The sequence below is a fragment of the Osmia lignaria genome, chromosome 12 (genome assembly GCF_051020975.1).
Source record: "Osmia lignaria lignaria isolate PbOS001 chromosome 12, iyOsmLign1, whole genome shotgun sequence".
In the NCBI taxonomy this organism is placed as follows: domain Eukaryota; kingdom Metazoa; phylum Arthropoda; class Insecta; order Hymenoptera; family Megachilidae; genus Osmia; species Osmia lignaria.
In genome coordinates this window covers 8,957,392-8,984,095 of record NC_135043.1, presented here as the reverse complement: position 1 = coordinate 8,984,095, position 26,704 = coordinate 8,957,392, and the positions used below count along the sequence as shown (strand labels likewise).

Sequence of the window (26,704 nt, the reverse complement as noted above, 5' to 3'; positions counted from 1 at the left end):
ATAAACTTTTTCCATCGATAGATTAAACGAATGAATAATTTTCGATTGAGATCGATGAACAGTGTTACTGGAAAAGTTTGAAAACTCGTCGGTGGTGGAATAAAAAAACACGGCTTTGGTATTAGCAGAGTACGTATTTTGACGGGCAATGACACACGAATCGATCACTTTTCAACGATGCGAAAACACCCTGATGAACCAGCAGCAACCATTTCCGGTGCGTCATGCGATATTTAACGTTTAAGCAGGTGACTTGATTCGAAGGGATTGCAGGTCATGCCGGTGGGGTTGCGATAGGAGATTAGAAAATCGTTTCTCGCCAGTGACTCTATTCAAAGTTTCTCATTATATAATTTCAAGAAGAATAATAACAAACAGGGAAGATATAATTGTTGAATGAAAATATTAACCGTCGAATGGAAGTGAATGAGAGACCGACTGGACTGGTAATTCCATTGACTTTTCCTGAAGACTTCCATCGTTAAGGGGTTAGGATCTAAGGTGGCCATTGTCTCGAACTATCGGCGCTGATAACTTCCACCTATAGGCCGGGTAATTAAGGAAGAGATCCGCGGACAAAAGGGCCCCGGGCAAGGAAAGCGTTTGTTAATCTCTTACCATCGATCACGCGGTTTCTATCGGTGAATCGACCTAGCATGAAATTTCAAAGAGAAAAACTTCGAATCGAAATTTTTTAACGAGTTCAGCGAAGAAAAAGAAGCTTGTTCTCCGTTGCCCGATGGATGCCCATCGCTCTTCCATGGATCAAAAGGTGAACGCTGAAGGATCTATATGAAAGGAACGAACTTGCTATGGTTGAGAAATTTTTCTCAGTCTTTGCATCAGTTTCTTTTCGAATCAAAATTAAATCTTTATAATAATAAAGGGTTGAGAGAACGGGTTAACCTCAGAACGAAAAATGCAGACACTGCAAAATTCATTTACAAATGTTATCTAATATTATAAATTTTTTGAAATGGTTCAGAAATGGTTATAGTATTATTAATTAATTCTCGGACGGCGGACCATGGAGAGAGCCCCTGAATTTACAACAAAAAGGAAACAATACTTCTACTTTGCGATCCCCAACGACTTCCTTCCGGCGAGTTGTACAAGTAGAAGGTTTCTGCTTGGTGAATATCACATGGTGCGCGTACCCCACATGGCGTTTATCGAGGGAACGCGGTAACGGCATGTGCATCGGAATTCCACCCCCTGTAGGTGTCATGTGGTCAGAGTGTTCGCAGGGGGTTGCATGGGAACTCGACTATGCTCATCAGTCCGTGTCCATTCTGTATGCACGTATAAGGTGTTCTAAGAGTAATACTTATAGTTACCTCAGATGGTTCCTTATATTTTATTAACAGTTGTTTAATTAATTAACCCATGACGAAAGGGGTCGATACCTTAAAATTCAAGAACATTGTTCTTTTTTTTATTTTCATGTATCCAGTATGAAAATTTGTAAAACAGCCTTGTAATTAAAAAATAATGAAAATTTTTACCATAGTTAGATGGTTTTCAGTTGCAAGCTGGCCTGCATTGCTACCATAAGGGCCATAAGGGGCTTGGCGATAAAAAAAGTCCATCTGGAAGAAACACCGCAGTCATTGACCTACACCGTGTGTACTTAGGACTTACAGAGAATGGTACGAAGATAAAATGATGGTATTAGCTTCCGCCTTGTCACGTTTACGTCACTACCCTTCGTATTTACCCTCGATACCTCTCTAGGTCAATGGCTGCAGTGTTACTTGCGGATGCAAGAAATTTTCTTATGGATCTATACCTATGCAACTTTATAACGTCTGTACGATTTAAGACCTATATTTCAATCTTTCGATAAAAATAATATTCAAAGTTACAGGACATTACAAAATAAAGAATACTCTGATTTTCAATTTTAGAGTCAAACTCTTCCAAATGATTAAGAATTACATTTCGAGGCGATGAGTATTTTTGAACACCCTATGAATACACTGCGTTGAACACGCATAGTTATGCACCGCTTTCCCCTCGATATAAAATTATTGTAACATTCGTTTCATTATTCCGCACAGGGCGACGGAGCACCCTTCGGTGACACGTATTCGCAGGCACATAAACGCGTCGGCGTTTCGTGACGCCTAATCGTGAGTGTGTACGCGAGTAGTACTCAGACATAGGGATCGAAACGGAGAGAGAATAGAATAGCAATACGAAGTGCAAGCGAGAGAGAGAGAGAGAGAGAGAGAGAGAGAGTGAATGAACAACGTTCTATATACACAATGATACACACGTACAAAAGCAGAGGAACGGTGACTTGGTGTGTGTACACACACGGTTCACACGCGTTCCGCATATTATCGGGTTGTTCCGATGCAACAAGTTGACCGGGTGTCAATTGATGTGTTATTAATTGGAGGTTAATTGCGTTAATGCGCTGCCGAGCCCGCCTCCCACCTCCCACACCAGTCTCACCCGACAGCACCGCCACCCTCGCCACAATCCCATCGGCTGTTTTATTATTATTTTGCATTCGAATCGTTTTCGATTCACTGGCACGCGCCCAAACCAAACTTTCGCGAAGCCGCGAGACCGGGTAGGATGGGAAAACGCGAACGAGCGACGAAGCGAGCGTTGTAAAGAGGGAAAGAGAAAGGGAGACCGTTTAAAAGCCGGCGGTCTGTCACCGATTTTCATAATTCACAGCTCGTTAAATTTGTTTCGCTTTTTGCCTCGCTTTCCGCGGTTACGCGACCCGCGCCCATTAATCTACCTTCGGTCGTTTTCAATGAGTTTAATCGCGTTTCAAAAACAATGTGGGTCAACGGTACGGACCGACCGTGTTATTCCTGGCACGCGAGCATGACCTTTCCTCCGCGTTTTCATTTCGATTTCGGTACCCATTCATGACGCGTTACAGATAATACAAGCGCGATAATGAGCGCCACCCACTTTTACGCGACGCGTCTCGATGGTGCTGGAACTTTTCGGTTTAACCAACTGAATGGAAACTGGAAATTGATCTGACCGTGACACTGCCACAGGTATCCTCGCTGTTTCATCGATATTAAAGGGTTAAAAATGTTGAAGGCATTTTTAATTAACCCTTGAACACAGAGCCGGAGTCAATATAGACTCAAACTTATGAAATATATAATTAGATTAGAATTGAGGTTCCTTCCATGAATGAAAAGTTTCTAATAATAATATGACTCAAGTGTCATTCAAATTTGTCAACAATTCAAATATTTCAATTATTCGAATTTTCTTTCGAATTCAGAATCTTCAGAAGGGAAATTAAGAGGAGGAAAGATGAAACGTTTAACGGAATCTTCGACAATAATATCAGTGAATACGATGTAAGAAGGGAGCCACAAGATCGAGGGTGATCATTCGTTGGGGAAAGAAAGAGGATTTCAACGTGGCTTCCTTTATCCGGAAAAGTATCCAAGGTGCGATCGCAAATCTCCTCGGAGAATTTTCACCAGACATTTTGCGGCCTCTTCTGAACGTGTTCCCATGACTTCTCTCTGTGGGAAACGCCAACGTCTAATATTGAAAGCTACAAAAAATCCTGCGGCGCCCTTCGTCCTCCCTCCGGAAAGGAAGTAGGAACAACGGTCCTTGCCCTCAGCGGCGTAGACGCTACCCTACCAAGGGAACTCGTCAGGGTATTTAAACTTTCGATTTTGGTGAATCTCTAAAATGTAATTCGTGTCATGAAATTTTATATTATACTCGTAATTTAATCCTTGCACTGTAGAGTCTGGGTTCAAACTAAAATTGGGACTCTCTCCATGGTCCGCCATCCGAGGGTTAATTAATAACCCTACGAATCTTTCAAAAAAGTTTACCCTATTTAATAGATATAATATTAAATAACAAAAATATTTGAAGACACTTGAAAAGAATCTATTTTAAAACATATGTGCCCTACTTTCTATTTAAATTATTAAAATCCGTTCTGAATGAACGTGATCATGATTCGACGCCACTGCAAGATCAAGAAGGCCCCCTTGCTAGTATTCAGGTGGTTTTACCGGGTGGTATCCCCCCGTTTAAATGTCCAGGTATCCCCCAGGTAGGATTCGGGTAAGGTAACTTCTTGAGACTGGCTCCCCTCTTGGAGCCGGTTAGCCAAGCGTTCAAGACGCAGGAGAAGGGCGAAGAAGGTAGAGGAAAGGTCTCCTTAGGGCTCGGAAGCAGCGCGTGCCAGCTGCCGTTGGCAAGGCGTAACCGACGTTTCGGCTTCTTGTTGGCATTGTTGGAACCCCAACCGAGGTCGAGCTAACGTCTTGGGACACAAACGAACCCCTACTTTTACAACGTCTTAAGAGTCGGTTGACTCGTGCCAAGGGTGGAGTAACGGTCCTCCTGTTTCCTTTCGACGACACCACGTTATTCAACTCGGCTCAGATCCCTTGCAGATAAACTGTTGCGTCTTGGGGATGATAATAATTGCGACGTTTTAAGTATAACGTTCGGATAGCGGTCAGGGTTGAAAGATTTCGAGCGGGAAAGTGAGAAGCCGGGACGTCCGCAGCGGATCATTTAATTATTCGATTAAACGATAAAAAGGAAAATTAATAGAAATATTATTTTCAATGTCCGCAATAAATTTCGATGAAAATATAAATAATGAAACGCTGACATCCAGATGATTTATTTTAATCCACCTTAATGTCGCCTTTCCAAGTGTATCAATTTCATTGCCTCTATCGATCATTTCCTGTCTCTCGCCGTCAATCACTTAGGAAGCAACCTCGAATTCGTCCAATCGCAAGTTTCAGCGTAAAAGGAACTCCTTCGTCCAGCGGTGCCAAGTAAAAGTCCCAGATTCGCGATTCGTAGTAATCAGGGAGAAGCAGATCGAGGAGAGGCTTAACGACAGATACCCGGTCTTTCAGTGTTTGCTTTTTATTGGCCACGGGCTACTTTTCGAGGCAGTTATGTAGATACGTCGGTAGCATATTGGCAACCAACAGGAACGGCCAGGATTATCGGCGTTATTGTCGTTGGCATTTCGTGGCGAGGTCTCCTTATGGCAGCGGTCCAACCAACTCTCCGGTTTTCGGCAACGTCCACTCTTTTTTTCGCCGTTCTGCCATTTCTACGCCGCTCCCTGAGATTACTTAATTATATTCAATTGCCAAAGTTTCGCGCTTCTCGCGACGTTTGGCTCGGCCCGGTGATCTCACCGCGGACGGCGTTTCGTGGCCCGTCGTTACGGTAAGTATGCCAGCGAACGATGGGCGACGATTTCGCATCTTCCGACCGTTATTTACGAATTTATCGTCGCGAAGCCAGCGTCTCGTATCGCGAAACAGAAATAAAGGGAAGACGTATTACGCTATGGCTGACAAAGGCCTCGATACGAACGGCTGCAAATATCGGACTGCCATTGTCCACCGGGAGGAGAGAAGGAGGAGAGGGAAAAAAGTAGGAAAAGGAACGGGCACGTTTCACGTCATTAAGGTGCTCGTGTATCGGCCAACCACGATTCCGATTACAGATACCGAGCACGAACGCGAACCGATCCTCGCTTGGCTTTGCAACACGGTTTCCTGATAATCTGTCCCGTCAATAGGTAAAATAAAAGGAAAGAGAGAGCGAGAGATCAGACTGGAGATGGAAAGTCATCTTTCGGATCTAGCGGAACAGATGCGGGAATAGATAGACACGAAATGGGGTCTGCGTCGTTTAGAGCATGCCGTGGCTTTTGTTGCAGCTGGACCTTGGTCTACATTCGAGGTCCTGCAAACGGAACACACCTTTGATGGTTCTCAAAGCCAGAAACACCTGGTTACTACGAATCGATGTATCGGACGAATGCTGATCAATTAGGATCACGATTAACAACCCCTCTTAAGGGGTTGCGTACCTTTGATAAGGTAAAAAATTGATTTTTAAAATATTTTATTTAAAAATTTGCAAAGATATCGAATTTATGGCTTTAGGTCTCCATTTTATAAAATCAATAAAAACACTAGCACTAATTTACCTCGTGATACATCTGTTTGATAATATACCGTACCACGAAGCCAGAGGCAAGTGGATGTTCTTTTAATCAGATCGCAGAGAAATGAACGAGCAGAGGAAGCGCGATAGGGAGCAGAAGCGTCAGAGAAGAGTCGAAGCCGAAACAAAGCAGGATCTTTCCTTCTTGACATTACGAAAGGCAACGCGGCACGTCCGCGCCGAACCTCCGTGGAACGACGCGCGGCGAGCGGTGGTCCGATCGTTTGAGCCAATCACGCTGTGATTGAGTATAATGGACTTGCGTCTTGTCCCCCAGGCCAGTGGTTCTCGCGGCCAGCAGAACGATCCGGGGTTCAGCCTACCGACCGTCGGATCACCGAGCCGTCGACACTTGGGTTGGCCACCAGCGGCCCGTAAGTGACTAGGGCACAGGATGAAGGCTGTGCCCGAGTGAGCGAGCGAGCCTGTTGGTATGATAATGAGGAAGGTGACTTCCGACGATCCATATATCGCGGACAGCGGCCAAGAGAGAAAGACAACTACTCGGTCGTGTGCAACGGTGACAAAGATAGAGTTGTCGTCCGACCGATCGGGAGTAACAGAGAAGCACCCGGAGGCCGATGGAAGAGGAACGGTTAAGTGTGTATTACGTGTACGCATAGGGTCCATGGTTAGCCAAGGAACGGACACTCGAAAGCAACGCCAACACTCCCCCGATCCTACGATATCAACGTAAGCCTCTCCGATCTCTCCGGTCTCCTCTCTTCCTTCCGCGGCCCTCGGCCCTCGGCCCTCGGCCGCAAATTGACATGAGAGACAGGACAGAGGAGAACGACGTGCGTCAGCACGTCACGTGTGCACGCGAAACTGGCTCGAGGAGCGGAAGACTCTTCGTGGTCCGCGCTGACAGGGTCCGGTCTCGACGCCCACCGAACGACACCGAAGAGCCACGGCCTATCTCGGCTGAACTGGAACGCTGCTACGCGAATGGGTGCTATCGAGATGAGGTAGTTCTCGAGAGAGAAAGAGAGAGAGATGAACACAGCGGGATGAATAGAGGAAGACACAAAAGGGTCTTCTTGTGAGAGAGCAGACCTCTCTGATAGCCAGCACCCGGGAGTAGACGAGGCAATTTTCCCAAACGCCGTCAATTCAGCTAACCAGCTAAATTCGCGAACGAGGCAAAGGAGGGCCGGGGACAGGAGAAACGGGTGAGAAAAAAGGACCGGCCGGAGAAACGGGGGAGAGAAACGGGCTGAAGCGGTGGAATAACGCATTGCGTATTTGCATGAGAAGCAAAGGACTGGCTGTATCGCGGATACGGTGACGCCGGTACAGGCCGGTTCCCAAGTGTCGGGTGAGCCACGGCGCGGTTAATCCAATTCAGACAATTTGGGTTAACTTGAAGTCGTCTAAACAGCTTGTTTAGACGACCCATGATGCATGCGTAACCGTCGTGTATCCGGCCCTCTTCCTTCCTATTTTAACGAGACCTTTTTCCAACCGCGAGACATCGACACCTAACCAGATGCATCCAAAGAAGGGGGAATCATACCATCGATTATTCCGTTCCTATTTTCAGCGATACCTTTATCCAATTTACCAGACGAATTTATCACGCAAAGATGTTTTCCATGATAGACATTCTTGCTCGAATAAAGTTCCATTTATATCCGGTGAAAAATGATTATATTATTAATTCAAATCATTTGAACGTTTACGTCACTTCACCGTTTCCTACCATGTAACTTACACGATAGTAATTCTCGTCATTTCGACGATAAAATGACAAAAATCCTGTAAATGATGGTTCTAAAATTACCAGGCGCTTGAAATTCGTATCGCTAACGGTTCGCATCTTTTCGTACATTTCGAGGCCGCATTTTCAATGAGTAGGCGGAGTCCCGGGTATTTACTATAATACCGGGCCGGTATTTGCGAGCCGGCCGTTTATTTCGCGGAAAGAATCGATTTCGATGACTGTCTGCCCGGATGGGGCAAAGGCGCGTCTAGCTAACCACCACCTTCGTGGATGATGTAGTCATTGAGCTCTATGCTGCTCTAGTGCGGAGCACGCGAGTATTTGCTCAGGGTACACACTAGACTCGCCTCCCCAGCTGACGTTGATTGAAGGAATAAGGGAAACGGCGAGCTCTCTCAAGTACCCACCACTACCACCATCGCCATCACCCACCATCACAACCATCGCCCTGTTACCACTACCAACGGCCCCCCGTTCACCTAACGACACCGGCACCGGTATTACCCTCCTCCCTGTTGCAACCCTCTGCAGACCCGACCTCTAACCGTCTACTCCTCCGCCGCACCGTCTCGACCAACTCCATCGCCCAACGTAGGATCATCGCAATGCGCCTCGTACCTTATGCACCGGGGCGGTGCAACGCGCCGCTTACATCGAAAATTCCTCCTCTTTCAGTCCACGCGTTAATTAAACAGAGTTTACGTGGTTATGAAACGAGACCTTGCGGCAGGACATGAAAGAAAAAGGGATCCAGAGAGGCGGACACGAACGTTCGTAGGAAGAGTGGACGTGCAGAAAGAACAGGAAAAAGTTTCCACCGACTCGACGGGGATGCCCGTCCGAAAGAGATAATCCGAGATATCATCGTCGCCGTCCCGCAGACGAACCGTGTAAAAGGAAAAAATATTCCGTGTCGATGAGAATAATCTATCGACGAGTCCGATAGACAGATGCGCGGTGTCGTGATAAAGAGAAAAGCATAGTGTAAAAGAGAGGGAGAGGGTGAACTTGTGTATCGAGACGCGGTAATGTTAATGAGGTTACAATGGAAACACCTGGGGCGTAAGGGAAATAAAAATATTATCAAACGCGAATGTTAAAAGTGCACGGGACAAAGGGAGAGGGCGAGCCGGATGGTAGTCGGAGGTAAAAGGAGTGGAGTGTAATAAACCTCATTAAGAAATTGAATGCACGCGCTCGCCGCGTCGTTGGAAAATGAATCGGCGGACTCGCGTGGCGTTGCTTCCTCCGCGAACAAAACGCGGAACAACGGCGGACGGTGAGGGAAGAAAAGGAACGAGCCGGAGAGGAAAAGAATCGTGCGTATGCGGCAGATACGTAGGCGGGTATCTCAGATCCGGAACTTGTTGACAATGCCGCGGAAGGCGATACACCTGGACGATCGCGAGAATCGGGTATTTATTGACCCGTCACACCTGCGCCGTGCCGTACACGCGAGGGGACTATACTTTCTCCGGCACGATAGCCTGGTCAGTGAAGCTCGTCTCCTGAAAAGAGACACCCCCGCTCGTGATTGCCGTCCGGATCTGATGATGCCGCGATTATTTACATTGCTTCCGAATTAGTAAATAAGCAGACGCGTCGTCAGCGGGTCGGAAACGCGGCGTGACCGCCTCTTTCCGCAGTCGTTCGCTTTGCTACTCCCTTTTGTGACGGGCCTCTTTTTCGAGACGAATCCCTCGTATATCGTGGCTGAGCTAAGGACTCGGCATGCTCGAGGAAAAACCTTGTTTTCAATGGGAAGGCTAATTAGCGAGTTGTACGCGTGTGGTATATGATGCATAAAGAACGCTTTCCGGCTCTTCCGTTCGCCTAGCGAGAGGGAAACCCGCCAGGTTTCTTTGCTTCTCATTTTTCAGAAGATAACTGAATCTTTTCTTAACACCTTAACGAACTGCTCCTCAGACTTACATTTTTATATTCAATTATAACGATGCACTGTCTGGAAATAGATACATCGATCAGAGAAATTTGAAATTTCTGAAAATAAATATCGGCAAGTTGGTAACTTTCTGTTCCAAGTTGGGAATAGGTGTCAGAGGCAACGGAATATTAGCTTATAACCGAGCATGCTTAAATTCAAGCCGGTTGACAGCGTTGCTGTAATAATAGGTTGGATTTGACAAGCAAAGTGGTTACGAAGACAAATGACTCCTTTAATCCGGCTGTGCTACACAGCCATTGATCGCCTTCCCCTTCGTCTTCCCTTTAAACTGATACCTTCGATGTCATTAAACGTGTCGGCAGCAACTTACCGCGTGGCTCTCATTAAGGCTTAAGTCGAACACAAGTAAGACGTGGCAAATGGTCGGTCGGTGTTAATGACACGTCGTTTTCATAAATTCAAATTACGAAGTAGACGATTAAATGGACGTGGAAAAGGAAGAGAGTGCTCCTTGAGTGATGTTCAGGCAGATATCTATCTATCTAGGAAATCTTTGATGTGATTTTCAGACTAACGAGTCCAAAAGTCGAAGCTGTAAGATGCGATAGAGTTTCTTGGGAAAAATGTTTCAATGTTTAGTGCAAGGTTTTGCGTGCGAGTTGATTCTTCTAGAGGCTGGTCGCGCATCGAGCTAATTATCTGAGGACGTCAAGGCTGCGAATAGGCGTAGGAAGCAGCGTTATGTCACTGTTCCGTGATTCGCATTATCGTGTAATCAGTGTTCTGCTTGAGCCTGCTCTAATTATACCAAGTGTTTCCATGAAATTTATTAACATTCGTAGTAAAGACGTTTAACCCTTGCATCAATTGATAATGATTCAGTTTTCACTTAAAATTATATATCTCAATAAAGAAATGGAAAAATTAAAAAATTCGAATGACGGACCATGGAGAGAGCGTCAGAAGTCAAAGTTTTACACGATACGATTTATTTGCTATAATTATGTAAATTTAATGGAATATTAAAGTTCAATTCATTGGAAAATAAAATAGCACACTCAATTTGTTTGTCACTCGTCGATCTATTAAAACGTTCAAATAAAATTTGCTTTGATAAAAAGGAAAAGTTGAATGTTCGAAACTGAATCGCGTACATACATATGTATATCAAAGTGAAAGTAATTAATTCGTAATTATCATGAAAAATCAATGGCGAACGTGATCAAACCTTTTAATTAAATACGTTTAAATACATTAGCCGGTAACCTTGGGAAATTTTAAATGATTGACGATGAAAATAAATAATTAATTTATAAACAGTATTTGGCCGCTTGATTTATACCCGTTGTGTTTCAATTTGTTATTCAGTTTATCGAAGAATGTAAATTGATGATCAACATTGTCAAAATTCAATAATACCCTTTTCGCGGCTCATAACATTTGTAATTGTATAAAATTACGAAACATTAACCTTCCACAATCTGTTTAAACTTACACGTTCAATATTTTTCTAAGATCGTATCGACATTTTTTTTACTAGACACCTAGGTGGACCACCAGTGAGCCACGCGGCATTTAATATTAATGCAAATAAAAATGTTAATTGTACGGAACGACAGGAACGGCGCAACTCCATTTGGCAACGTCGTTCATCCTTCCATCCCTAATAGCCTGGTCTTTGGCGTTCACCTCGTAACCTCAACAGCCGAAACTCTTCGGCATCATGCAAACCGCTTATGCCGAATTGACCGCATATTGGCTTACCTATCGTCACGCGTGCGTATCCCCATTACGAATCTCCGATTTACGAAATAAGCCATTACGGATCAGCCGGGTCCGAATAGAGGCGGACAATGTTGTGACATGTTCACGAGGTTGGTGTCTGTGTCCCCACATATATGCGCAACACATATCCGGGGGTCGGGTCAGTTCTCAGGGCTATCATTGCCTGTCGGCCGGAAGACTCACTTAGACCCGTCTTGAGTTACCCCTCTTCGTCCCTGGCCAACGTCCCTCGACAAACTCACGACTATAATCCCTCCTTCCCCCTTCTATCGTGTCGCGTCGCGTCTCTTTCGCTCGCCACAGAACCAGCCATCACCTCCTCTATCTCACCGCTCGGCTCTGATGCTCTCAATCTCCGCTCTCACCCCTATCGCTTCTCTCTTTAAGGCAAGGAGAAGCCACTTGTCGGAAGCTCCTCGGATCCCGTGGCCCTTCTTTTTCTTCTCTGGTCAAGACACTTGCCTTGCGGGTTACCATGAAAAAAAAAAACAAAAGGGAGTAAGACGAGTCGGAGGAAAAGGCTCTCCTGTATCTCATCGCCAGGGCCACCGTTCGTAACTAACTTCCGACCAGCCTTTCAACGTTTATGCTAATCGAGCCACTTCGCTCGCCGAGTAGGAAGGTGGAGGGGTAATCTTTTCAGCTTCGTTCCACGATGATAATTAAAAAACGTAAGCGTTGCAACGATTAATTTGACGCGACCAACGTCCCTCGACCCGGCCGATTGCGTCCGGCTTTGCATCCGTTCGTATTTTTCGTCGGTCCTCGGTCTTTCAACATCCTTCCTTTCGCTTCGGTCTCAATTGATTTCAATTCGACGCTGTCTCGTTGTCTGCGCGCGATTATCATCCTCCTCTCTGTCTTCGTGTAATTATAAATCAACGAGGGATGCGATCGAGAGGCAGCCTAGTTTATTAATACGCGCAACCACGGTTTCCTTGTTATTTAATTTCACGCGACGCGTTCGCGCATCTTAATTTGGGTTTCATTAGCGGGGTCGCCTTAACGCTTCAGTATTTTCATTATTGTTGCACGGACGATCAAACGAGCCGCGAGAGAATAACGCTTGAAGATTTTTGATCCGCCCTGTATCGAGCCCGCGGTAACCTCGACTCGTCTCTTTTGATTCGCGCGAAACGCGTTGAATAATCCCGTCGTTCTGTCCCTCCACCCTCACCGTCCCTCAACCGAACGCTGATGTATCGATAATTGAACGATTTAAGTGCTGTCATACGTAGCACGTTTTGTCATGCGCCTTTTGTCCCGTTCTTTTGACGAAACATCTCGCTCGCGCCGGGGCTTATTTATGTTAAGCGCGTACGAGCTTAATTAACGCAACCGCAGCGAGAATAATTAGTTTCGGCTCGATTCGCGACGATCGACGATCGAATTCTTTGACGATACAAATTTTTCTGTATAGTGCAATAGAAATTGCGCTTCTTTTCTTTTTTAACGCGTCGAATGCCGCAGTGAAGTGTATCGAAGCTCTAATTATTAAGAACAGAAATAATTAATTTTCAAATTTCAAGCTTGCCATTTGCTATTTTGCATCATTTATACGATAGCAATATTATTTAGAATAATTTCAATAATTTCATCTTGTTAATCAATAATTTACAAAAAATACCTTGACTTTGAATAGAAAAAAGGAACGGATAGAATAGGGAAGGAGTGGAGACTCTTTTTGTGCGTGTGCAATCATGGTCGAACGAAGATGACTGCCCCAGAGAATTCTCTCGAGCGTTTTGTCGCTCTAAATACGTAATCACGATACATTAGAGACCCACCCAGTGAGCGATACGCGAGCGTCCGTCGCGCGGCAAACTTGTTGCGGATTCATAGCACGACGACGACGACGACGACGACGGCGAAGAAGAAGAAGAGGAGAGAAACGACGCGTGTGGGAGGCGTACGCGCGATCTACACGCGTGCACACGCGTCACTCAGCCCGGGTACGATGGTAATTGCACGGGCAGGTCGCGTGTGCGCGTAACCCATTGTGCGTTTCCGCCACGGATACTACTTCTTTTACCCTTTGCTAAGTACTCGGGCGTTACCTGCCGATTTTATCCCCGTTACCTTATCTTTTAATTACGCAAATTTCTCAATTTACGATAATCAAATTTGTTCGGCAAGAAAGATACACTTTTTATCGGTCGTTTTCTTTCTTTAACGGTCCGTCAGCCACGTTTTTACGACGAGACGAAAATTTTTGTCAACGAGCCTCGCCTGCACGCTTCTCCGGCAGCAGTAAACTGCCCGCGCGAAACTCGGAGGTAGTAAAGAGCGGTCGTAATGCACGCGGGCGAAACATAACTAGTCGGCCGGCTATGTAACAAAGTATTATAAAAGCATTTTATTGTTCCCGGGAATATTTTACGCGTTCTCGCGCTTCCTTCCGACCTAACGACACCCTCATCCCCCTCGCGGGGCGGCAAGTATCTCGGACACTCGGCTGCTTTTTATTTTCGCTCGTTCGGCTCGAGTTTTAACGTATCTCTGGATTCCACTTTCCAAAGTTTTCACGTTTGTAACAAGTTCTCGTTGGAGAATTCGAATGAACGTTTCTGAGACTTTGCACGGAATGTCGTAAAATTCAGAAGAATTTCTACTTTTTCTTATAATATCAAATTGTATCATTTAGCTCATATGTGTTACAAAAATAAAGACAAATGATATTTTACTTGGTGATTCATTTCAGTGATTCATCGTCTACTTATCCCAAAGTAGGATTAGTCATTTAAAATAATTCATGAACGGCGGACCATGGAGAGAGCTCGTGAGAGATATGTTTGGAAATCTACTATTTGGTATACAGCAACCCTACTATTTAGAACACACGCGAGGTTCAATTTTTGTTATACTTCTACTTTGTAGCCTCTTTCTCTTGACGTTTATTATGCTCGACCAACCCTACACTCTTTTTTCAAGAAACAACTTCGACCAGCGAAAGGGTTAATATTTCATCAATTCGGAATCCCTTTAACGTCCTCCGTTGAAAAATCAATTAGAAGCAGCGAACGTAGACGCTATTAGTAATCGCTTGAAATAATAAAGAGAATCGAAATTGCCAGCTAGGGATCAGTTTAGCTTGATCATTTTGTCTTCTCTTTCTGTGTAATCGTTGTTTTAAACTAACCCATGTTTCAGAACTTCGTGTTCTGTTCGATCGATCCGAACCTTCTATATTTATCGTTCACTTTTTTAAATATATAAATGATTTAAGTATCAATTCCATCTTTCTTTCGTCGATGACTGATAAATTAAAAGAACTGCATAAAATTTTAAGTAGCATTAATATTATATTAATTATCGTGCCGTATTACGGTATTTAGCGGATTAATAAAATTGGGCCTCTCTTCATGGTTCGCAGTCCAAGGGTTAACCCATCCACAATCTAGCTACAATCTTCACAGCGTTTCCTGTCGCCAAATCAACCGGAAGTTAAAAAGAAGCACGTCATTTTCCATTCGAATCCCCCCATCCTAGATCCTTCGTTGAAACTAGTAACCGTGTCCCGTAATTTCGTAAACAGCCACGATAAACCATGCCGATCGAACAGGTTCGGTTCGGTAAAAAAATTCCCGTTCAATCTCTTGCAGGCAATTCGAGGCGACGCGGCGCGACGCGTCGGGTGCGCGGAGGGGGTCAATTAAGACATCATTTCCGGCCCCGGGCGTACAATGATGCGTCGACGAAGGCCGGAACACAGGGTTCCGCACCTTTCGAGTAATCGCGGAGCCGCGACCACTCGAGCCAAGCCCCGGGCTCGCATCCTGGTTCGGTTCCTCGTATTGGTATGCCGGCATTAACAACGTGCCGATATGTGGCTGCGTAAACCCACGGATACGTGATTGCAACAAAACAACGGACGTCCGGACGACAGACAGTCGCACAGGTATCGTTCCACGTCCCCTTACCTACGACACTCCTCTCACGCGCTCTTTTCCTCCCTCTTCCTTCCTCTTTCCGGCTTTCTCTGCCGCCTCTGTCCCTCCCTTTGTCCATCGATTCCTCCCTCCGATGTCCGTAGTCTTTCCATCCTAGCTGATCAGATCTCTCTCCTCCTCTTTGTCCCTCGCGCTGTCCACCGTCATTTTTCTATGCACCTTTTCTACCTCCGACGAGCCCCTCGGTCTTCCTTCGACCGCTGACAGACAACGGTACGAACCAACGGCCTCGTTTCCTCTGGAAAAGTGGAAGCTTCCAGGCGAGGTTACCTGGTCCAGCGAACACGAATTTCCGGTCACGTTTCGTAATACCCGGCGCGGGTTCTTGCCGATGGGGTTACGGTTAGGATAGCGGGCAGGATTTTCGGGGTTGGCTTATCGATGGTAATTGGCGGCTTGTAATAATTAGGCGCAGCCGGGGATGAGGATTCCAACGGTTTCGATTGATCGATTAACAAGAGGCCTGGCGCGTATATTAGATTCGCGTTCACCGGCGAATTTTTATTTGCTTAATTTTCTTTCGTCGACGCTTCCTTTTCTCTTTCCGGCTCGCTGACCCGTGGATTCCGCGATCGGATCCTTACGATACCCCGATATTATGCTTTTTTTCGCATCATTATCGAAATCCGTTTGCTCGTGAATTACTTTAAACATCGAGAACGAACCGATATCGAGCCGATACTTGGATTCATTTCTATTACCGGTTACTTAATTAACTCTTTCCCGATCGAAGTCGGGTTAGTTGCTACTCGAAACTTATATTTTTATGAATATCGGAATATTTGTTGTAGATCAGTTTCATTAGAAAATTATTACAATTTCTTCTTCTATCAAAGTTCAATCGACTATTGTTCTCCTCTCGGTTCCTGTTCGAATAATGTTTGAAAAATATTTGCGCGTTCGTTTTTGCAGCCGCGCGTGGTTCAATTTTCAATATCGTTTTTCGTCGTTTCAGCGCCGGTAGAGGGAACAGAGAGGGAAGAACAGCAGAGTATAAATATTTTTTCGTTCCCTTCTACGTCCCTGGACGTTTCCAACGCAACGCGGACCGGGTTATTGTTTCAAAGTCCATTATCCAGCGTTTGCAGCCAGGACCCAGGTCGAAGAAATCTGATACAATGTAGCGTATTAAAAAGTTATACGCTGGTCGGGAAATTGAAGAGCATGAGGGAGAAAATCATTTTTTTCTCGCCTATTTTCCCTGTTCTTTGACTGGTCGAGTTTACAGGCGATCGCAATGATACCCCGGTTTGATATCGAAAGAGAAAGGGAAAAATGACATTGTTTTGCACGACGACGTGTCTGCTCGCTTTCCTATTGAGACTTTATCGCGGCGAGAACGGAAGGAGCGAGAACTCATTTCCTCCATGAAAGTGGAAGCTTCCAGTAAGGATACCTGGTCCACTGGATACGCACTTCCGGCGCCTATTTGTCGCGCTTCGGGTGCTCTACGCACTGCAGAAAGTTGTATCGTTTGACACGCCTCGTAATTAACCTATAAATCACTTCCTTTCGTATTTCGAATCATTATAAAAAGAGAAATCAACGAAAATACGTGACAATTTAAAAGGATCGTTCAGCGAATACTAAATTGGTCATCTGAATTTCCTTAGATGATAAATAAGGACCCTTTACTTGAAGCAGCGAGCACTTGTTCGGGCGCTAAAAGACGTTTAAACGCAAACACCATCGTCTGTTAAGTGCGAAGTAAGGAGGTGTTCAGAGCGAAGTAACTAATAAGCTTGTCGGCTCGCGTTAGGAGGAAGGTGTCAGAGCGTCGAAGAAAGCCACTCGAGCGTATTACGCTTTTCTTCAAACCAACGATCCACCCGTCCCTTTCTTATCCAGAGACGTCGTGGCTCTGTCCCCTGGGGGCTGAAGGCGCGAAGAAAGGCTCCGGAAAAACGAAGAATAAGGAATAAAAAGCGTGGGCTCCTTGACGCATTCAGCGTGGCGCAGCTTTCTTGAATTCCTCAAGTCGTCACCGCCTCCCTTGTCCTCGGCCTCTTACTTAAACGAGGACCGGAAGAACTTCCGCGAATGTGACGCGTCTCAAGCTGTGAGCCGGTTTACTTTTGTCCTCTTCACGAGCGTGCCTCCTTCACCGGAGGCGTCTTTTCTTCTAGAATGAGGCGGAGAGAAAGAAAAGCGAGTGCAGGACATTCAGAATGCTCCTCTTTCTCGTGGTCCTCTTATCCTCCTCCTACTCCTCCTCCTCCTCTTTCTCCTCGTGTCATCGCGGAAGCCAACAGACGGAGCCGGTTAAAAGACTACTGAGGGGTTGTGGAACGAGTAAAGTCGGCTGCAGTGGCAAATGGTGGGACAGAGAAGGAGGTAAAGAAGCGAGAGGAGGTAGGAGAGTGTTTTTTTTTTTTTTTTTTTTTTTCACCATTGTCCAACGCGCATCAAGAACAAGAAAAGCTCTTCTGACGACGAGTAAGCGTGCACTCGACATTACCGTTGAAGTTCGAGCCTTCCAACGGGCTCCTTCCACCGGATACCTCTTTTCTCTTAGTTTTCTTCTATTTACGACGTAAGTAGCACGAGGCCCGCGTGTTCTGATTTCTCTAAGTAGCACTCTGCCGATGGAGAACGACGTAGACGACGTAGACGACGACGATGGTCGGCTTCTCTGTACGAGGTCTTCTTTATGAGAAAGATGAAGAACCGCGATGCAGGAAAGTGTTCCGATAGGAAGTGGCTGCAGACGGTCGGATGCAGCCTCGTTCTTTGTACCATAGCCGGGAGCTTGTGCCGGAATTACTCGCATGCGTGTACGTTGCATTAGCGGTGCCGAAGAAAAGCTTCTGCTCGTGGAAAGGGTACGGATGAATGGAGTGTTTTAACTGCAGCTCGCGAGAGCATTAATTCGAAGATATGATTAATCCGGTGTAATTTACTTCGCTGCTTTATATTTTATAAATGATGGAAATAAATAACTTATTTACCATTCCTAAAGATTCCCAAACTAAAATAAGTAAAGCACCGAGTGCTAAGAACACTTGATCGATTTCGACTGCTCAAACTTCTCGAAACGGATCTCCCGCTGCATCGTACATCAAACAGTCCGGACTGGATCTTGAATGGAGGGTAAATTGACCCAGTGATCTTTGAAAATAATTCTGAATAGCCGTGGCTGTTTTGATGCAATCGAAGGTCGAATTAAGTCAAAGACTCGAGAAGGAGAAACTTTGCCTTCGACGAACTCCTTACAGGAAAGTATCGGAAGTTAAATTTCATCGTTCTAACCGCGTGTAAACTTAGTGTCGATTAAAGTGAAGAAACATGAAGGACAGGATGTGCGATAGATAAGGGAAACGGAGACGGGAGAGCGTCCTCTCGAAAGTTCGTCACCGTTACCGGCGAAGGGATTAATACTTATACATACGCTGACGGCGAGAGTGCCCCCTTCCGTGGCTAACATCTTGTAGTAAAGTGGCGTAAGAATAAGGTTTACGCCGCTCTCGTTGTAGACGACGCCTCGATGCTCGAGGATTCGTCGCCGAGTCTTCTGCCACGGAAGAAGGACGGAGATGGAGATCGGTGGAAGATGAAGGGCAGGAGGAGGATACCGTTGGGCTTGTAAGCACTCTCGCAAACGATGACTCCACTTCAGCCTCCAACCACCTACCCCGGAGAACGCGCAAGGAATGCTGGAGTGTCGCCGGTGTATCCACCTTACAAGGGGTGCTCAAAATATTCCTTTTACAAGAAAATCACGTTACGCGTCTTGTATCGAGAAAAATCGGACAACCCGTACCGATAAGGCTGTCGTTGTTATCGCGACATCAACGAGCGATCGCGTTTGCGCGTACCTTTAATTACACTCATAACGCGGTAATTTCAAACGGTCAATTACCAGCGATCTATCAGAAACATAGTGCGGGACGATGGCAATTTAAACGAAAGCGCTTTCTCGCGCAAAAGCAAACAGGCTCGCGACGGAGTTCTCTGTCCGTTACGTGGCCCCTTTCGAGGCCCATTAAACGCAATTACGCGTCCCGGTGTCGTTTGTGACGACGAGGAACCGTTCGATCGAGTCGATCGCGTCGATCGTGCAGGTTTCAACGATATTTCGAAAGGCGAGGGGATGCGGAGGGAAGAGAAACGGATAGGAAGGACGGATATTGAGAGGAAGGGAGCGTAGAAGACAAGACGCAGAGGAGGCGAGGAAGAAAGAAAATACGAGGGTGAGTCGAAGCACGGACCGTATTGAGCGGCCGAGTTTTCGGAATCTTCCCTCCGTGTCCTTCATCCCTTACACGGGCATTGCTTGAGGAGCCTCGAGTGCGCCGAGGGTGCGTGCATTGTGCGTCGCCCATCTTATATGCACCACCCACCCGCCCCCCCCCGGACTCTAACCCTCTCTTCCCGTCCACCTTATACTTGCACTCTTTGTTCTTCGCGGTCCCCTTCGTCCTGGCCCTCGTCCTCCTCCAATTCCTGCTCCGTGTACACGCTCGTACGACTTCGCACCCCTTCGTATATATGTCTACGATGGGAGAGACAAGCTTCAGAGGCTGGCAGGGAGACGTTCGAAGGACAGGGAGAAAAGAAGTGCACGGATTTTCGAGGACGAAGGGGGCTACCGTCTGTGCTAAGGGGGTAGAAGGATGTTTTAAGGAAGGTGGATTCGGGAAGTGAATCGTTATTCTTGTCGCGATGCTGGCACGCTTCATTTACAGCCTCCTTCTTCCAAGATTTTCAACCCCTTTCTTATCTTATTAATTAAAATTATTATTTCATAGGTACATCATAGGTATAGATTATCTAGGAGAATGATTCGTTGTTGAAAGAATCGGAGATCTAACCCTCTCGGGAATGATTTGAAAAAACTCGTAGAGGAGGGCAGGGGGCGGGGTTACATCTTAAAAGAATCTCATCCGGTGTCCTGATTCCGCGCGTTAGAACTCGTGAGAGGAACGGCGCGGCGCAGTCAGCGCAGCGAGGCATGATTAAGAGGAATAATGAAAGAAATCTGCAACGCAAGAAGCGTTCCTCCACCTCCTGCCGCCTGCGTTCCTGAACCCGTCGCCTTGGTCCCTGGCGCCTGGTGAAAAATGAAATCTTTGTTCTCCGAAGCCGGCGGCCTATCCCGGCAAGCGTGCTGAAACGTCGGCTTGATGCTCGTACCGAGAGCGAGTAAGAGCCGGTTGGATAAGGGGAGGAAGGAATGGGGCGGAGGCGGTGGAACGGTAATCGGAATAGATAGAGATTTTCCTAGAGACAGGCCAAGGAGAATGGGCCATTCATGCACGGGAAACCAAACGACTTGGTGGTGGAGGACCGCGGGATTGTAATACGTCTCCGGCTCCGTCGTGGAGATTACGTCTCTGTGTGTCCCGCGGGGCTGCAATATCTTGCATTCCCCTCCCACGGGATACACCCTTCTCCGTCTCTTCTTTCTGCTACGCCTTTTCCGCCAACCCGTCCATCTCCACGTCCGTTTACGTCGCTCTCTCCCTGCTTGTCGTCGTCGTCGTCGTCGTCGTCGTCGTCGTCGTCGTCGTCGTCGTCATCGACGACTTCTCGTCGAAGAAAAAAGGAGAAGGAAGAAATCCGTGAACGACGAGAGAAACGACTGGGGGATGACGGGACGGAGTAGAGCGGGGCGAGGAGCAGGAAAAACTGCATCCGTTCGAGTTACATCCGCGAACCCCATCGGGTCTTAAGAAATCAATTAAACGAAGAGAGGCTGACTTGGGAAGGGAGGACAGCGAGAAAGGCCGAACGGGGAAGGGGAAGGCAGCCAAGGGACGACGAAGAAGGACGGAGAGATAAAGGGTGAGCGAACGGGAAAAGGTGAGAAGGAGAAGGAGAAGGAGAAAGGTGAAGGGGTGAAACAGGAGGCAGGCCGCTCTGTCAAGTGGATGAAGCGGGGAAAGACGAAAAGACAGACGGCGAAAGACGGAATTCGCAGTAATCAGGGGATCTCTAGATATACATATATATATATAGAATGTATGTATATAACTCTTTCCTCCCCATCCTCCCCCTCTTCACCGTTTCTCCTCATCTATTTCGTCGCCCGCAATCTTATCCCTCCTCCCATCAACCACCCAGCTTTCTTTTACTCTTTCGTCTCCGTTCCACTTTTTTTCGTTTCTCCGGCGCTGAAGAGTTCATCAAGCAGAGGTACGGATAAGGAGGATACCAAAGTTCAGGCTTCGACGGTAAAGAAAGAATAATAATATCGCGGCGAAGAAAAACTGAACGGGTCGCGTTCGAGTGCAGCGGCCTGAAAAAGTTTCGTTTTCGAGTGCAAAGTTACCCGGTGTGTTGGGTAGCTTTGGAAAAAGGGGTTGGCACGAAACTATGATGCATTTCATTTCCCTGGTAATTGTATACGAACCGTTTAGCCCGGACCGAGTTGCTTTGGAATAATTGATAATAAAAAGAATAAACCAAAACAATTATGATTGTGTAATGTTTTGATCCTAATTTTCAGCCCAAATAGACAACTTAAATTTTTTTGAGACTCCCAAGAGATCTCGGAAGATCATAACACGTTTTAAAAGCAATGCACCCAGCGATTCGCGGAGAAGACATCGAACGCGAACGATTCATCCCTGTCATCGCATAATCAAAATTCCATGAATTGCAATCGAATCAGCGGTCTAACAAGCGGCAGCATCAAGTCAGCGATAACACTTCATTAACTTTGTCTCGACTCCCTCTGACCCTGACTGACTGACTGATGGACGAGGATAATTCTTCAGCGGTGTTAAGTGACCGAAACGGATCTAGGGAGAAAAGGAAAAAGATACCAGGAGGATGGAACGTAGGGGATAAAGAAGGAACGATCGGGGAAAGAGGTAAAGGGAAGACTAGCAAAAATAACCGAGTAAAATATCGCGAGAGGATCGGAAGAGGGTTGGAGGGGCCAGGGAGAAGGACGAGAACTGTGGTCGGAGCGCGTGCAGGGAAGTGAGGCGGAGGAAAAGGGATAAAAAGTAAGGGGTTGCCCACCCTAACCAACCGCGTCTAGTAAGAAGCATTGGAATCGATATCATTGCAACGTGGGCTCCTCCATCCAGTCTACTCCACCTCCCGACTACACCACCCGCCACCCTCTTACTCCCCGTCCACCCCGTCACTCTCTCCTTCTACTTCTCCGTTACGCCCGTCATCAAGCCGACTCTTAACTCTTTCCTTCTCCGTCTCACTTCAGAGAGGTTCTCATCGTCGGTGGAGGTCGTCGAGTCGGTAGCCGACTCCTCAAACCTTCTTTTTCCTCTTTTCTTCCTTTCACTCGTCTTTTCTTTCTCACCCCCCTCCTCCCTCTTCCATACCGTCTTCGTCTTCTTCTTCGCCCCGTATCCACTCTTTAAAACCCGGTTTTCGCTCTTCCATCCACGATTTCCCGTGGCACACCCCTTTCGTCCTCGAGTCACCCTCCGAAATCAGAGCTCGTTCCAGCTATTAAGAAAATTTCATGTCGCGGACCGATTTAACCGTTCGCTCAGGAATATCGGGGATGCTTTTTCACGGGGATGCGTTTTTCGAACGGTGAATCGGAGACAACTGTTCGTTGTTCACCGAAGAGAGGGGTTCCGTCGCTTTTCTTGGCTCGATCGCGAACCGAGTACGCGATTTTTGCTCGAACGAGAACCGAAGCGAAGTTTGAACGACCCTTATTAAACTTCTCGTTGCATGCCTCGAACAGAGGGTTGAATTTCTCAGATCCGAATAACAATTCTTCATCGGACGGGTTACGGATTGAATCGACGCCGATATCGACTCGGCGCCGCTTTTCGATCGAGTATCGAGCGAAATTGCGATCCTTTATGAAGAAGTCTCGAGTAGCCCGAACGGTCCTCGAAATTCTTCCTACCTTGCTTCGCCTCTTTCCAATCGTTGTATGAGCTAACTTTTGATCATCCAACATTCGGTATTATTTTATAGGATATTGGAACAAATATAAATTTCTGTTGTACTATGGCAAATGAACAATTTTCATAATTTTTTAGAATATCTTAAAATTCATAATTTTCTTATGTAATTATAATTGATGGTCTGCTGGTTTTCTAACGAATCGATGCCATTAGTAGACAGATACGAAGAAAATGGCAGACGGGTAAGGAATAATGTGCACGGCTGCATGCATTTTAAAGCATCGAAGGGGTCCCGATAAATTCGTCAGTTTAACGGGTTTCCAAGGAGGCGAAATCCCTTTCCCTACGGGTAGCCGGCTCGAGACGAAGTTAGAGGCTCGCAAGCAGTCGACGAGCGAATCGTCGAAATCACCCCATCGAAACCCCATTCGGCTAAAGGACGGCGAGCTTTAAGTCATGTTCGCAAGGAGGGCAAAAGAGGGAGCCGGAAGGATTCGGTCGAGAGGGAAGAAAGACTGGAACCCTTCTTCTACTCTGGTTGACGAGAGCCGAACCAGCGTCGGAGGTAAGTAGGATAAAACTGAGTTTGAGCGAACGAAAAAGATTAAAGTACGCATAAACGTAGCGAGATTAAGGTGGGTACAATTTGGCTTCCATCGTCTCGGGAAACCGACCGCGAAAGGGAAGGAACGCTTCTTCTCTGGTTATCGAACTTTCATTTACATTTACTAATTGAAAACCTCTACGAATCTACATCGATTTTTCGTCTTTCATACCATCATTTACACTGATTTTATTATTTTTTAATACCGTCGTAGAATAAATTAACGATTGCTACTATCAGATAAAATTTTATTTAAAACGGTCAGGTAACTGTGCTTTTATTGAAACTGTGTATAAATTGGACTCATTACTATAATCGTTTACTGCTAGGTAATAGAAGTTATAAACAGAGAAAAATAAATCCTTTTCTAGAGGGTTGCGACTATAACTTGATTAAAATTACAAGGATGAAAATGAAAGTTTTTTCCTCAACCTTTAATCCATCTAGTGCGATCTATAAGGGAAAAACTTTGATACCCACTCGACTCTAAAGATATACTACAATTAATATGAAGAAAGTTTTAAAAGCGAAGTAATCGATTCTTAGTTACTAAAATATTTCATTTCACTCAAATAGGGTTAAAGCAATTCTTCTTTGTAATAAAATATTGCAACACCGGAATTATTATATAATTAAAGGAACGATATAAAATTAAATAAAAATGAATTTAAATTTAAATCATCTTCTCCTCTCCAATGAATTAAACGAAAAACTGAAAACAGTACTCAAGTGTCCTATGACTTATGGACGAGGGTGTATCCAGATGACGAATAACCGAACGAAAACGGGGAACCGATCGTTAGAGCCGAGTTTCTTCGAATGACGAAAACACCGAAATTGCAGCGTAACATGGGGCTGCATCAGCGATCGATAAACCCAACTTCGCGAGCGTTGAAGGGTCAGAGAAGGGTCCACAAAACTCGGCTGGGCCGTCCGCGTAACGCGTTTCGCGTTTAACCTAACATTCGGCAGGTTCAGCGTGGCATGTTAGCACACATGTTTTCTATGGCCGGAAACGGCTAGAGACACCCCCAGGAGAGGGGATGGATATCAACGGACCGGTCAGATAGAGCAGGGCGGTTAAAGAGAACTTTTTCTACACGGCAATTTGGCAAACCTACGTGCACACGAGCCACGGTTTTGGAGGACCTTCGAAACTTATGTTTAACCCCTCTGTGCGGCTCTGCACTTTTTATTTTTCCTCTCGCGAAACGACGCGTGGATCTGGCCCGTGAAACGTAATATGGCCATGTTAAAAAACTTATCCCGAGTTAAATCGCGGTATCGCTGGATATTCAACGTTGTCCTCGAGAGGCAAGAACAAACGGCCGGAAACTAATCGTTCGACGCGGTCTGATTTTAGTTTTCCACCCGTTTCTAGGACGCTGGTCGAAGGAAACGAGCACACTAGACACAGGGAACTAAACGCGACGGCAAACTGGGGAAGGGGGGTTGGTTTTTCTAGTTGCATCGAGGTTGCATCAATTTTTTTTCTATGGACACCGTCTATCGAATTAGCGCGTAGAGGGTAATTTATTATCGCGTTCGAATTAACGCGTCGCTGAGCCCGCGGAATTGCCCTGGGAAAGAGGGCAGGACGTGGAAAGTGTCCTTCTTCATCGGCGACGCACGGCGTCCGTGTACGTAAGAACGAAGAAAACGAACCGGGGCTCCGTAACGACGGAACAAGATAATAAAATTCAAATGGAGAAATAAATAAGCAGTAGGGACCCTCCTTGAAGCATCCTTTGGTGGAGGGAGTGCGCCACCAGACTCGGTTGGGGTGATATTCTGCCCTCTCTCCTGGTGCGCCTTACTTGCTCGATGCAACCCTTATTTTCAACGTCGAGGTTCGGTCCTACGATACCTCGCGGTGAAGAGGGATTCGGAGACACGATCAGATAAAAAGTACGTAAGAAGTACAGACCGAGGGAAAAGCTCTTCCCTTCACTTTTTTCTATTCTCTCTCGAAGAATCGTAAGAATCGCGATGGTATAATTAATTTATTCCTTATGGTGTTGTAAAAATTGACCAAACTTTTGCGTATAATTTCTATTGGCTGTGAAAAGTGTCGAATTACAAGGGTTAATTACACCAATAACTTCTAATTAGGAAAATAAAAAATTTCCAATAATCTGTGTCAGTATACCGAAGGGGGGCAAAAGAGGGTGGCTGGTCGAACGGTCTCGCCGGTATAGATTCTCTCGTAACCTTAAAAAATCTTAATGCGGCTTTCGGGGGCAAAGCCGAGGGCAAAGTTTAAATTGAACGTGGCGGGTGTAAGGGACGCGGGATGCCTTTGGTAAGAGAAAGACGGAAGGTTAGGGGCTTTGGAAGATATACCAAGCGTCGGCTCACGTGGCTCGATGCAACGGGGGGTGGGCCGTGCGTGCGAATCCCCGAACGGAACACATGCAAGCTTTGATAAGCTTTCGGAACACATATACAGGCTGGCGAGCCATTCGAGCCTCTGGTCTCGCGGTTCGCATAATATTACGGTAACGCGCGATTCACCGGGTTCCTTTTTAGCGCCACCGAGCCGGCGCGTTATGAGAAAGACCCGGTGAAAGAGGGAATAATACGCGGAGTCTGGCGCTCGCGATCGGCAACATCGCGATCAGACTCTGATCTCCTCTGACGGTGGCATTGATGTTTCGGGATGAACGCTGGAAAGCCGAGAAGAGAATTCGACCAGACGGAAATGTCGTTGAATGCTTCGAAACTGGGTCTTTGAGTATTTCTTTCACCCCTTTCGAACACGATTTTAGGCATCCGATCCTTCGAAATTTCAATTTATATCCTTAACACGATTTACTTGATAAAATATGAAAATAATAAATCAACGGATTGCAGTAGAACTGTTAAAACGATTTTCAGTAAAAAGTCTTTTGAAAAGGA

At 46.1% G+C, this 26,704-nt stretch overlaps 1 long non-coding RNA gene across 8 annotated transcripts in view; it reads right to left on the bottom strand.

Annotated features, from left to right (window-relative positions):
- The window catches only part of LOC117603092 (uncharacterized), an 86,491-nt gene that overhangs the window by 1,940 nt on the left and 57,847 nt on the right, over positions 1-26,704 (bottom strand). For 4 of the 8 annotated variants that reach the window (XR_013063198.1, XR_013063200.1, XR_013063199.1 and 1 more), the window contains exon 4: positions 11,398-11,879. The exons of the other annotated variants lie outside the window; for them this stretch is intronic. This is a non-coding gene — a long non-coding RNA (uncharacterized LOC117603092). Of the gene's footprint in view, positions 1-11,397; positions 11,880-26,704 lie in introns of those variants that run through there. 8 annotated transcript variants of the gene reach the window in all.